Source organism: Choloepus didactylus, chromosome 19 (assembly GCF_015220235.1).
Source record: "Choloepus didactylus isolate mChoDid1 chromosome 19, mChoDid1.pri, whole genome shotgun sequence".
Lineage (NCBI taxonomy): Eukaryota > Metazoa > Chordata > Mammalia > Pilosa > Megalonychidae > Choloepus > Choloepus didactylus.
The window spans coordinates 66,270,348-66,282,565 of NC_051325.1; the positions used below are offsets into that span (position 1 = coordinate 66,270,348).

The 12,218-nt window shown below is 51.6% G+C and overlaps 1 protein-coding gene across 6 annotated transcripts in view; it reads left to right on the forward strand.

Annotated features, from left to right (window-relative positions):
* Positions 1-12,218, forward strand: part of MYT1 (myelin transcription factor 1) — a 62,444-nt gene that overhangs the window by 12,402 nt on the left and 37,824 nt on the right. For all 6 annotated transcript variants that reach the window (XM_037811646.1, XM_037811651.1, XM_037811652.1 and 3 more), the window contains exon 2: positions 379-479. The gene's annotated coding sequence lies outside the window, so the exon portion shown is untranslated. The remainder of the gene's footprint in view (positions 1-378; positions 480-12,218) is intronic.

Sequence of the window (12,218 nt, forward strand, 5' to 3'; positions counted from 1 at the left end):
GCATAATTCCTCATTAGTGAGCTCAGTTTCAAAGTTGGAGAGCTTAAATATCAAGTTTGCCCAAAGCAGACTTCACCTGGACCAGCACCCGTCCCCTTGGTTGGCACGGCCGTGTTGGTGGGCAAAAGGGCCACCGGGGCTGGGAGGGGCCGCAGAGACGTGCAAGGTGCTGGCAGTCTGCGACAAGAGCCCCAGGGTAGAGCTTTTTCTCCGGCCCCTGGAACATAACCTACTGACATTGTCGATCTTTCTGGTGGATTCCAGGAAGGTGGGACTGGACATGGGCTGTGCCTTCCACTTTCTCTACCTGAGCCAGCACAGCTGGTAAGCAGCTGTCACGTTTTCCTTCTCTGACCCTATGTGTTTTGAAACCTTCAGAAAATGAGTTCCTGGGTGAGCTGCTGAGTCAAAGGTGGACACACAGAGACAAGACCAGCAGCTGCAGGACCTCCGGAGGCCTCCAGGACAGCCACAGCAAGGTGAGGTGCTCAGAGGGCAGGGGTCTGTGTGGGGCCCCTCCTGGGCCCCTCCTGGCAAGCTGACCGTGCAAAATTCTTCTCAGCTCCCAGGCATGAAACACAGAGTCCAGATCTGGGGGCTAAACGGGAAATAGGACTGTTAACATTCTGATCACTTTTACGCTAAAGGAAGAAACACGACTTTGACTAGAATAAAACTAAAACGTGGCAGCAGAATCTGATCTCCCCACCAGACCCCTGCTTTGAGGCATGATCACATGTGGGCTCCGCACTGTGCCCCGTACCCTGTTCTCTATTCATTCCAGGCCAGGTCAGGGCCCGTCAGGGTCGGAAAGCAGACTTGGCAGAAACACACGAGATCTGCTGGCCTTGCATGATTTCACTCTTCCTAACAGACCTGCCTAGAGCTCACTGGTGGCGTGGCCTAGGTTCACCACAGTCATGCTCCAACTCTAGAACTTCCCACTGGCATGCTCTGGGTGAAGCCAGGCCCTCAGAGCCCTGCGACCCTTGGAGATGGAAGTAGATTTGCCACCTTCTTGACATGTAGACATGTTCTCCTTCAAGGGTCAGAGACGTGACCCAGGGAACAGCCACCAAGAAGGGGTGGTGCCCAAGTTATGACAGAGAAGGTCACTTCAGGATGCTTGTATTTTATTCTAAAAGTCCAACATTTCCTTTTGAATCTGGTGACTGAAATGAGCATTTTGGCTGGTCTGTATCATCTGCCTTGTTAAGCCCCTCCGTTCATATTTTTATTCCAGTAAGCTTACCAGTGCCCTGCTGAGCCATTTTGGAGCCTGGGACAAAAGGGAAACTCAGCAATACTGTCCTGTCTTTATTGAAAAACTTTAATTGATAATTGTTCATCATGGATTTTTTTTGTATTATGTTTGAATTTGAAAATATGCATTACAAAAGTATGCACCTTGATATCTGAGTTTTTCATTCCCCTTAAACTTTGCACTGAAGAAAGTGCCTCTGTCACCACCCCCCAGTCCAGCCCTGAGGACCTGAGAGTGCAACACTGACATGAGGCTATTTGGCCACCAGGGTCACCTGACTGAAGGCCAGTGGCTCTTGGGGAGTGCACTGCCACTGCCTGGAGCTGAGTCGGAGGTGGGTGAGCTGCGGCTATCCCTGAAGCCCAGGAATGGTGCACTTTCAGGCTCCAGGACCTGTGGTGGACAACATGGGACTGCTCGAAACACAACCACTGTGAAAAATCCCAGAGCCTTCTCAGGTTCTGGGGCAGCAATGACATTGTCCAAGAGTCACTTTCCCTGGCTGCAGCTTGAACAGGGAATGGTGACTGTCTTGGATGAGGAAGCTGGGGTGAAGAGTGGGTTGGACAAGGGGGCGGCCCTGTCCATGAAGGGGCTGATTTCCCAGGAGGACCACCTGGCTGGGGCAGGGCACGGGAGTGGGAGGTGTGGGGAAGCAGGGTCACCCAGCCATGTGCATGAGCCTTTGTCATCTTGGATCCAGCTGGGGGACGCAAGGGAGCCCCTGCCCGGTAGCGTGTGGGAGCAGTGCATGCTGAGGTGTTCACAGGCTGCTGCGCGCCTCTGGTTTCAGCACCAGGTATGTGGACAGCGCCGGGTGGTTTGTGAGCAGATGTTAGAGGAGGTAGGGAGTGGTGAGTGTGGGCAAGTCCTGGGCACTATGCATTAATGGTAGCTCCTTAATCCCTTCTGATTTTTTTTTTCTTTTTGAAGATTTCTTTAATAGATCAATACATTCATGTAGTTTTGTTTGTTTTCCATCACCACAATTTTTAAATTCAATTTTTAGAACATTTTCATTACTCCAGAAAAGAAATAGAAACAAAAGAAGGAAACTCAAATCCTCCCATACCCCTAAACACTCCCCCTCCATTATTGATTCATAGTATCGGTATAGTACATTTGTTACTGTTGATGAAAGAATTGTTAAAATACTACTAACTGCAGTATATAGTTTGCAATAGGTATACTTTTTCCTATATGCCGCTCTATATTAACTTCTAGTTATAGTGTCATACATTTGTTCTAGTTCATGAGAGAGGTTTCTAATATTTGTACAGTTAATCAAGGACATTCTCCACCACAAAATTCACTGTTTTATACATTCCCGTCTCTTAACCTCCAACTTTCCTTCTGGTGACATATGTGACTCTGAGCTTACCTTTTCTACCACATTCACACACCATTCAGTAATGTTAGTTATTCTCACAACATGCTACCATCACCTCTGTCCATTTCCAAATATTTCAGTTCACCCTAGCTGAACATTCTGCTCATAATAAGCAACTGCTCCTCATTCTTTAGTCTTGTTCTATATCCTGGTAACTTACATTTCACGTCTATGAGTTTACATATTATGATTAGTTCATATCAGTGAGACCCTGCAATATTTGTCCTTATGTGCCTGTCTTATTTCACTCAATATAGTGTCCTCAAGGTTTCTTCATCAACACATTTTTGTTAAGACGGTTTTGTTCACACACCGTACATTCAGTCCTAAGCAAAAAATTGATGGTTCCCTGTATAGTCATGTATTTATGTATTCACCACATTGCCACTATCTATAAAAGGACTTCTCCATTTCTTCCACAAAGAAGGAGGAAGAGTCAAAGAAGGCAGAGAGACAAAAGAGAAAGAAAAGAGAGAGAGAGAGACAGAGAGAGAGAGAGAAAATAAAACATAACAGCTAGGAAGCACCAAAAGGAAAGATAGCATTAAACTAAAGTAGAATAGAGAGTCAGACAACATCACCAATGCCTGGAGTCCCATACCCTTCCCCCGTGTCCCCCCCCCCCCCATATGCATTTAGCTTTGGTATATTGCCTTTGTTATATTAAAGGAAGCATAATACAATGTTTCTGTTAATAATAGTCTCTAGTTTACATTGATTGTATTTTCCCCACAATCCCACCATAGTTTTAACACCCTGCAATGTTGACATTCATTTGTTCTCCCTCATGTAAAAATGTATTTGTACCTTTTATCACAATCATTGAGCACCCTAGGTTTCACTGAGTTGTACAGTCCCAGTCTCTATCTTTCCTCTTTCCTTCTGGTGTCCCACATGCTCCTAACTTTCCTCTTTCCACCATACTCACAGTCATCTTTGTTCAGTGTACTTACATTGCTGTGCTACTATCTCCCAAAATTGTCTTCCAAACCTCTCACTCCTGTCTTTTCCTTTTGGTCTGTAGTGCTCCCTTTAGTGTTTCCTGTAGAGCAGATATCGTGTTCACAAATTCTGTCATTGTCTGTTTGTCAGAAAATATTTTAAGCTCTCCCTCATATTTGAAGGACAGTTTTGCTGGATATAGGGTTCTTGGTTGGTGGTTTTTGTCTTTCAATATTTTGAATATATCACCCCACTTCCTTCTTGTCTCCGTGTTGAGAAATCCGCACACAGTCTTATCAAGCTTCCTTTGTATGTGATGGATCACTTTTCTCTTGCTGCTTTCAGGATTCTCTTTTTAGCTTTGATGTTTGATAATCTGATCATTAAGTGTCTTGGCATAGGCCTATTCAGATCTATTCTGTTAGGGGTACGCTGCGCTTCTTGGATCTGTAATTTTATGTCTTCCATAAGAGATGGGAAATTTTCATTGATTATTTCCTCTATTATTGCTTCTGCCCCCTTTCCCTTCTCTTCTTCTGGGACACCCATGACACATATATTCCTACATTTTGTGTAGTCATTCAGTTCCCAGAGATATTGCTTATATTTTTCCATTCTTTTCTCTATCTGTTGTTTTGTGTGTAGGCTTTCAGGCATCTTGTTCTCCAGTTCCTGAATGTTTTCTTCTGCCTCTTGAGATCTGCTGTTGTATGTCTCCATTGTGTCTTTCATCTCTTGTGTTGTGTCTTTCATTTCCATAGATTCTGCCAGGTGTTTTTTTGAACTTTCAATTTCCACCTTATGTTTGCTCAGTGTTTTCATTATATGCTTCATCTCTTTTGCCATATCTTCTCTAAACTTTTTGATTGATTCAGTATTAGTTGTTTAAAATCCTGTATCTCCTTTGAAGTGTAAAGTTGTTCCTTTGAATGGGCCATAACTTCGTTTTTCTTAGTGTAGGTTGTAGTTTTCTGTTGTCTAGGCATCTGGTTTCCTTGATTACCCCAATCAGGTTCTCCCAGACAAGAACAGGCTCAGGTCTAGAAGGAGGCAATAATATTCTTTTCCCTGAGGGTGTCTTCGATTGATACACCACTCAAGTCACTGTGCTTTTCTGCCCAGCAGGTGGCACCTGTTAGCCTGTAACTCCAGACTGGTGTAAGGAGGTGTGGCCTGTGGCTGTTTTCCCCCAGGCTCTGGGGTCCGGTTCTGAATGGAAGGCGGGTAGTAGAGCTGGGCACCACCTCTTTCCTCTTAGGGAAGATAACCCCCCTAGGGAGAAGTCATTTACATTTTAATAGACTCTGCCTGTGCTATCTCCACCCTTGTCTGGGTCAGAGAGCTGGGAACTGAAAATGACTGAGGCTTTCTCCACTGAGCCAAAAAAGGGACAGAAATCCCTCCTTCAGGGCCAAGTCTGTGGCCACCCTTAGTTTCACCCTTCAGCCTGAGACAGCACCCGGTCCTCTGGGCTCTGTCTCCCTCCCAGAATGGTCCTCTGGCTCTCCAAGGTCAGTCATCACCAAAAGCCTCTGTCTGCTTTTTGGGGATTCATAGCTTGTATCGAGCAGTCCACGCTTGTTAATTAAAACCCCAGTTGGAGCTCAGATGAGCTGTATCCACTTGCTCAGAGAGAGCTGCTCTCTAGCACCATGAGGCTTTGCAGTTTGCTGAGGGGGTCCACAGTTTTTACTTACAGATTTTATGCTGTGATCTCGGGCATTCCTCCCAATTCGGGTTGCCATATGACGAGTGGACAGTCATTTTTGTCCCCCTGCAGTTATTCCAGATTGTTTACTTGTTGTTCCTGGTTGTTTATTCATTGTTCCAGAGGGACTAACTAGCTTCCACTCCTGTCTATGCCGCCATCTTAGCTCCACCTTCCTTTTTGACTTTTAAGGATGAAATATGGGTGTTGCAGAATTCAGGAATCAACGAGAAGGCTGATGTTGGCATGGGGGATCTGCCAGCCCACCTTCCTGCACTCAGAGTGGCTCCTCTGGCAAGGACAGACAGGGCAGATGCCCCAGTGTTAAGGGAGGGGGATGTGGCTTCTCTGGCCAAACTTGCTCAATGTTACTGCAAAACCCTGTGTGGATAGAAATTCCCTTTAAGTTGGAGTCTTTAATAGATGGAAGCATGCAGGGCTGCTTCACTGGGCATCTTATTATATAGCTGTAATTTTTAATTTGGGGGCTGGAGTGAGCCGTGATCCCATGCTGGATCTCTCCTGAGACGTGTTTGGTAATACCACATGGGGGGGGGGGTGTCCTTTCTACAACTGAAGGGAAGCAGATAACACCACGGGTTTACTCAGCTGCAAGGAGGTTGCACAGTGGGTGGAATGTCAGGAGAAATTCAGATACACAGGGGGAGATCCCCCAAAGGAGCCGTCAGGAGCCATCACTGCAAGGAACCAGGGGTGGGTGATGTCTTCAGGGGGTGGAATGGCAGTTAGAATGGAAAGCAGGATATTTGCTGGGGGTTCCTGGGTTAGGAGAACTTCCATAGGTTCCAAGTCAGAGCCTGTTTGGAGGCCAGAGATGGCTGTTCAGGTGGCAGCCACGGGGTCCGGGGTGGGCATCAGGCTGAGGCACCCATTAGAGTGCTGGGAGTGGGGGTAAGGAAAGCACCTCGTTGCTGTATTTCAATTTCTAAGTGCAGGCCAGGCAATGGCTGTGCTTCCTGCCATCTCCTGCCAGTGTCCCTCTTCCCCTCTCGCCTTCCGTGTCTTCCCTGGGTCCTTCTTTCCAGGTAGGGGCTGCCCGTGCTCTCCCCCATCAGGCAGTGCCCCCACTTCTTCTAGATCTGCTTAGAGGAAGAGAGGTAAACAAGAAACAGCCCTTGACAGGGACACTGGACTCTGGTGGATTTAAAATTTTTTCTCAGTCCTTTTTAACTTCTCCAGCTTTGTGACTTTTGGAGCACATTTTAAATAAAATAAAACCCCACTCTGCCTCCTCCTCTAGCCAGGGCTGGGTGAATGGCTCCCGGCTCCTACGCTCTGGTCTCTGCTTACCCACTCTGACCACTCCTTGCCACATTACAGGATTTCAGAGACTTCCAGCTGTCTCCGTTCATTCATTCATTCGTCTGTCTGCTGAGCCTCCTCGTGTCCATCCTTAAGCAGTACGTACCGAGCACACACACTGTTTCAGGACCTGGGGGTACCTCACTGGCAGCATTCTGCCCTCTTTCTGCAGGAGAGGGGACGGCGAACATGTGTTCCCTTCAGATCGAGATGAGGGCCTTGAGGCAAACAAGCACAGGCCACTGAAAGGGAGCTGGTTGGCTGGAGTGGGGGCTGAAGAGAAGCCACCGGCCCCGCGAGGATGTGCCCAGCTCCCCGGGCCTGGAGGCCTGCCCCCCGGGAATGTCTTCCCGAAACATCCTCCGGTGATCCCCGCACCCAGGCTGCTGCCTCCCGTGAGCGCCCCTGCCCATCCCCCCACCATGGCGACCAACCCCCAAGCCCCCTCTCGGCTCCTCCGGGCTCCTGGGGCCCGTCTCCCTCCTCCAGGAGGCCATTTCTAACTGCTTCGTGTCACACCCATCTCTCCCTTTCTTGAAATCCTTGACTCAGAGTTTACCCAGTGCACGTGGCATTTATACACTCTCTTGTGCTCTCTCTGGAGTTTTCTTTAGGAGGCTTTCGGCTACAGGTAACAGAATTCAAGTAAAAATGAGTAAGAAACGTTCATTTATCACCTCCTCCAACAAGAAATGCCAAGGTGGGCAGCTCCGGGAAGGCCAGGCTAGCACACTCCTCCGTGGTCCCCACGCCACTGACCCCAGGTCACAGAGAGCAAAGCCTGAGCCACCCGGGGCCCCCCAGCCCCCTTTCTCCATCCAGTCTTCTTGGCTGCACGTTTCTTCCCTCCACCACCAGAAGTTATCACTCCGATCACACCTGAAGGCGCCTCATCAGCCTCCCTGGGGCCACCCTGGTCTCCACAAGGCAGGTGGGCGAACCTGGTAAAGCCCAGTTGAACTGGGCCCTCCTCTGCTTGGCCCTGGTGGCTCCATGTTGCTCACGGAGGAGCCAGGTGCTTAGACAGAGCCCAGCCTTCCTCCCCTGAGCCCCTTCCCATGCTCTCCTCATCATGCGCAGCATCCTTGGGGTATCTGACACACCACACCAGCATAGCTCTGGGCCTCTGCATGAGCACAACCACCTCAGCGAGTCTCTCTGGCCACCCCACGCATTCAGCAGCACCCTGCTGACTTCGCATCTCCTCCCCTCACCCCTGTGTCCCCCTCTTCCCACCACACAGACTTCAAGGGTCCCCGGGGGGCCAGGGAGACAAAGGAGAGGACCTGATTGTGTGGGGACCAGCTGAAGATCCTGGGAACCCTGGAAAGGATGGGGTGAGGGGCTTCAAATGATGGTGGAGGCAGCTGCCAGCTCCACATGGGGCTGTCAGCGGAACTGCACTGCAGCGCCTGAGCAACCCCTTGGTGCTGCCCGGGGGCCGTCCGCTCTGAAGTTTGGGGTTATCACTGTGTTGGGGGTTTAGTTTGATGCCCAGCCGGAGACTGCTTTCCACAGCAGGGTGGAGAACTATTTGGCAATTTCGGCAGTGTCTGTAGTGTGGTCGCAGCGGCAGGGAGGCTGGGGACCGCTCTAACAGCAGACATGTGTGGCTTTGCCTTTGGAGGGGGCTGAGGCTCTGCCTGCCAGCCTCCCAAGACCAGCCCTTTTCTGAGCAGCATCCTCAGGCTGTGTGCCACCACGTGGACCCTCTCCTGGTCCCTGGGGTGGTTCCGGGGCCTGGGCAGCTTGTGCAGGACGGCCTGGGGCTGAGGCTGGAGTCCAGCCCTCTGCTGCGTGCCCAGCCACGGAGCAGGGTGTTGAGTCAGTGCACAGCTGCCGAGGAGAGGACTGGGGCCTGGCCACTGCCTAGCCTGGGCAGCTCCCCCAGGTCTGGGAAGGAGCGGGAAGCACATGTGGGGGCAGATGAGGCCCTGGAGGGAGGGACGTGCAAACCACAGTGCAAAGGCAGGGGCCCACCAGCCCGGGGCACGAGCATAGCTGGCGCTTCAGGGCCAGCACTGCTGGATGGCTGGGGGTGGCCTGGCTGCAGCCCTGCTCTGCCCTCCAAGGACTCCTTGGCTGTCCATGTGGGATGGTGGGGACGTGGCAAGGGCTGGAGAGGAGGAGGCTATTTGGCTCTGAAGGCCCTTGGAAGAACCAAGAGAGAAAGAGAGAGAGTGAGTGAGCCAGAGACTGAGAGGAAGATGAGCTGGGGGGAGTGAGGGAGAGAAGCGGGAGGCCCCGAGCTTGGGCCAGGAGGGAGCAGGCGTGGACCTGGTGTAAAGGGGAGGCTGGCGGCCCCTCGGACACCTCATGGAAAGGCTCTGAGCTTGGCATTCTGGGAGGTTAAGCAAGAGCCCATTCTTCCCCTTAGAGAAGTGGGGTTGGCCCATTGTGGGAGGCTGTGCTTTCTGGGTTCTGAATGCTTTTCTCCCGTCACAGTCTGAGATCGGGATGGGCCGTCAGGCTTTGGAGGCTGCTTACTTCGTTTTGCCATCTTGGTCCCCGAGTTTGGAAATGTCAAACTCAAAGAACTCAATTTTATCTGTGGTGCTATGCAGATGGGTTTAAAAAAATGAGCTGGCTTTTGTTGACACATCAGTGTGAGACTACTATATATTTTAAAAGAACTTACATGATTAATATCTTGAGTGAGACTAAATTTTATATGGTACTAGTAAAGCAACTTAAACAGGTGGATGAAGAGAAAATTCTCTCTTGTTAAAAGATGTGGTAAAACATGGCGCATTGGGTTTGTGACTCTCCTTCCCCATAGTGTCCACGTTTTCCTGTTGAAGACAGAACTATTGAAACCCTAATTAGAGTGAAGAAATGGTTTAAGCGGGATAGGGAATCTATGAGACGCGCTCTGGGTGGCAGAATCAAGTTGGCAATTGAAAAACAGGAACCTCAGACATCTTGCTCCATTGAGACTGTCGCGTCCTGCACGGGGAAGTGACAGTGGCCTGTCCCTGCCCTCGGCTTTGCTGTGACAAAGGGGGCTTTTCAGCCTCCGGGCCAGAGGCCACTGAGTTTTTGTGGGCTGTGCAGAAGTGGGACCCGGTTGGTTTGTGCTGGGGTCAAGTAAGGGCTTTTGAAAAAATAAATCAATGAAATATTGGGAAGTGACTCACTGTATTTGCATAACAAGCTGCTCTTTAAGGCCCCTGGAGCTGCTGCAAAGCCCACAAGTCTGGTGATTTGGTGCTGGGTGCCAGGTGCCGGGTGCCGGGTGCTTGGTGCCGAGTGCTAGGTGCCAGGTGTTGGGTGCTGGGTGCCGGGTGCTGGGTGCAGTGTGCCAGGGGCTGGGTGCTGGGTGCTGGGTGCTAGATGCTGGGTGCTAGGTGTCAGGTGCCAGGTGCTGGGTGCTGGGTGCCGGGTGCTGGGTGCAGTGTGCCAGGGGCTGGGTGCTGGGTGCCAGGTGCTAGATGCTGGGTGCTAGGTGTCAGGTGCCGGGTGCTGGGTGCTGAGTGTTAGGTGCTGGGTACAGTGTGCCAGGGGCTGGGTGCTGGGTGTGCTCTAGCCCAGCGCTGCTGCAGGCAGCGGCTTTCCATCTGCAATGTGGAGCACACCAACCTCGCAGTCATGAGGAGGATGGCAGAGAACCCATCTCTGAAGTGCTCTGAGTTCATCCAAGAAGGAAACGATGTAACTGGCTGGCAGCTGTTTCTTCACAGCTTTGCCTCCCACTGTCCGAGGTCGGCTCTGCCACCCATCACTGCCAGTTTCAAACACCTCAGAAATCAAAGTCCTGCTTCCTCGCTGGAGTGCAAGTTGCCTGGCTCTTCACAAACTCATTCTAATATTAAAGAGCCTGACATTTCCTCCCACAACCCAGGTTTTCCCCCTTTTAAAATCAAAGCTACAGGCACGAAGGGAACCTCGTGCTTATTGACCATTTGACGCAGATAAATTGCAAACGGAAAGGTGCTTGGAAGGTCATAGCTGCTAGCGTCAGCAATGGGACATGCAGCCTGCAGGCAGCGCCGTCTTTCAGCTCTGCAACCTCTCTATTCTCTGCTTTTTGAGTAATTTATCTGCAGGAAATCCAAATTGCCAAGGCATGCTTTAACCTAGCAGAATGCTTGCCAATTTCCTTGGGAAAACTGACAAAAAAAGAAAAAAAAAAGAGAAAAAAAAAGAGCCGTAGATTGCATTTCAGCTGAACACAAGGGCCTGGCATTTAGCTCCGTGGTGTGGCTCACTGCAGAAGGTGCAGCCAGCATCCCAGCTCGGCGCAGGGCACATTCGAAGGCTCATAAATGTAACGGAGTCCCTTTGACACCTGCTCCTCTCTTCACTCGATGCATGAGCTGTGGGTCCATAGGGAACCTCCGCTTTAAAATAGAAATTATTGTAATTGTCTTCTGTGCTATTTGTTGAAAGGTGGTAACGAATGCACAACTCTGGGCTCTCCCTCTACGGCCCCGAGTAGACAGATTGCATAAATTACCTCAGGTTTTGATTTTTCTTCCTTAACACATCATATAAATCATTTTACATTAGTGGGTGGCCCCGGGGAGGTCCACAAGGCAAATTTCATTTTGCTGATTTGGGGAACGCCTTCTCTCTCCCCGGGACGCCTTGGAGACCCGCCTCTCGCTGGCTGTCAGGGACTGAAGCCGTGTAGGGCAGGGCCTCTCTGCAGGGCCCTGTGCTCTCCTGCCTCCCCTTCGACAGCCTCACAAGCAGAGCCTTGCTGTGCTGGGGTCCCTGCAGGGGAGGGGGCTGGGGTGGCTGCCATGGCCCCTCCCCCTCTGCAGGGGGCTGAAGTGCCGATCAGCACCCCTACCCCACCGTGTGCGAAGACCCTCAGCCTGTCTATACTCCACCATGCGTGGGGACCCCCAGCCCGTCTACACCCCCCCAAGCGTGGGGACCCCCAGCCCGTCTACACCCCCCCCAAGCGTGAGGATCCCCAGCCCATCTACACCCTACCATGCTTGAGGACCCCTGCGGTCGCAGTTGACTCGTCTGGGGGGGGGTGGCGGCCGGTTGCTAAATCCTAGGCTCTCGGGATTGCTCGGAGGGTACCGGCGGCGGGGGCTCTTTCCCGGAGGCGAGGGCGAGGCGGGGGACTGGGCCCGGTCCCCGGCGGAGGCGTGCAAGGTGTGGAGGGCGGCGAGAAGGACCAGGCGGGCCACGTTTCTTTTAGGGTGAGGAAGCCAAGAGAGTTTATTAGGGGAGAGTACAAGCTTATATCGGGCGGTTTAGAGGGCGGGGTAGCTGTAAGGGTTAAAGGCTTGGATTGGTTCTGAGAGGGCGCGGAGGTTGATTGAAAAGGGGTGGGAGTTGCTCCGGTAACGAAGAGGGTGGAGGGTGCGGGTAAGGCACGGGGGGGGGGGTTTTCTCCGGCAAGCCCTCCCCAACGGTTGTACTTTGGGGTGAGGAAATGGGGCCTGCATTCGGCTCCACTTTCTCAGGCCCGGGGGGCCGTGGAGGGCGCTACCACCCGTGCCCCACTACCTTTCCTAGGGGCTGATCAGTTCCCCTGGCCCAGGCCCTCCAAGTCAGAACTCGATAACAGTGTCCCGCAGACCCCCAGCCCGTCCACACCCCACCCCACCATGTGTGAGGACCCCCAGCCT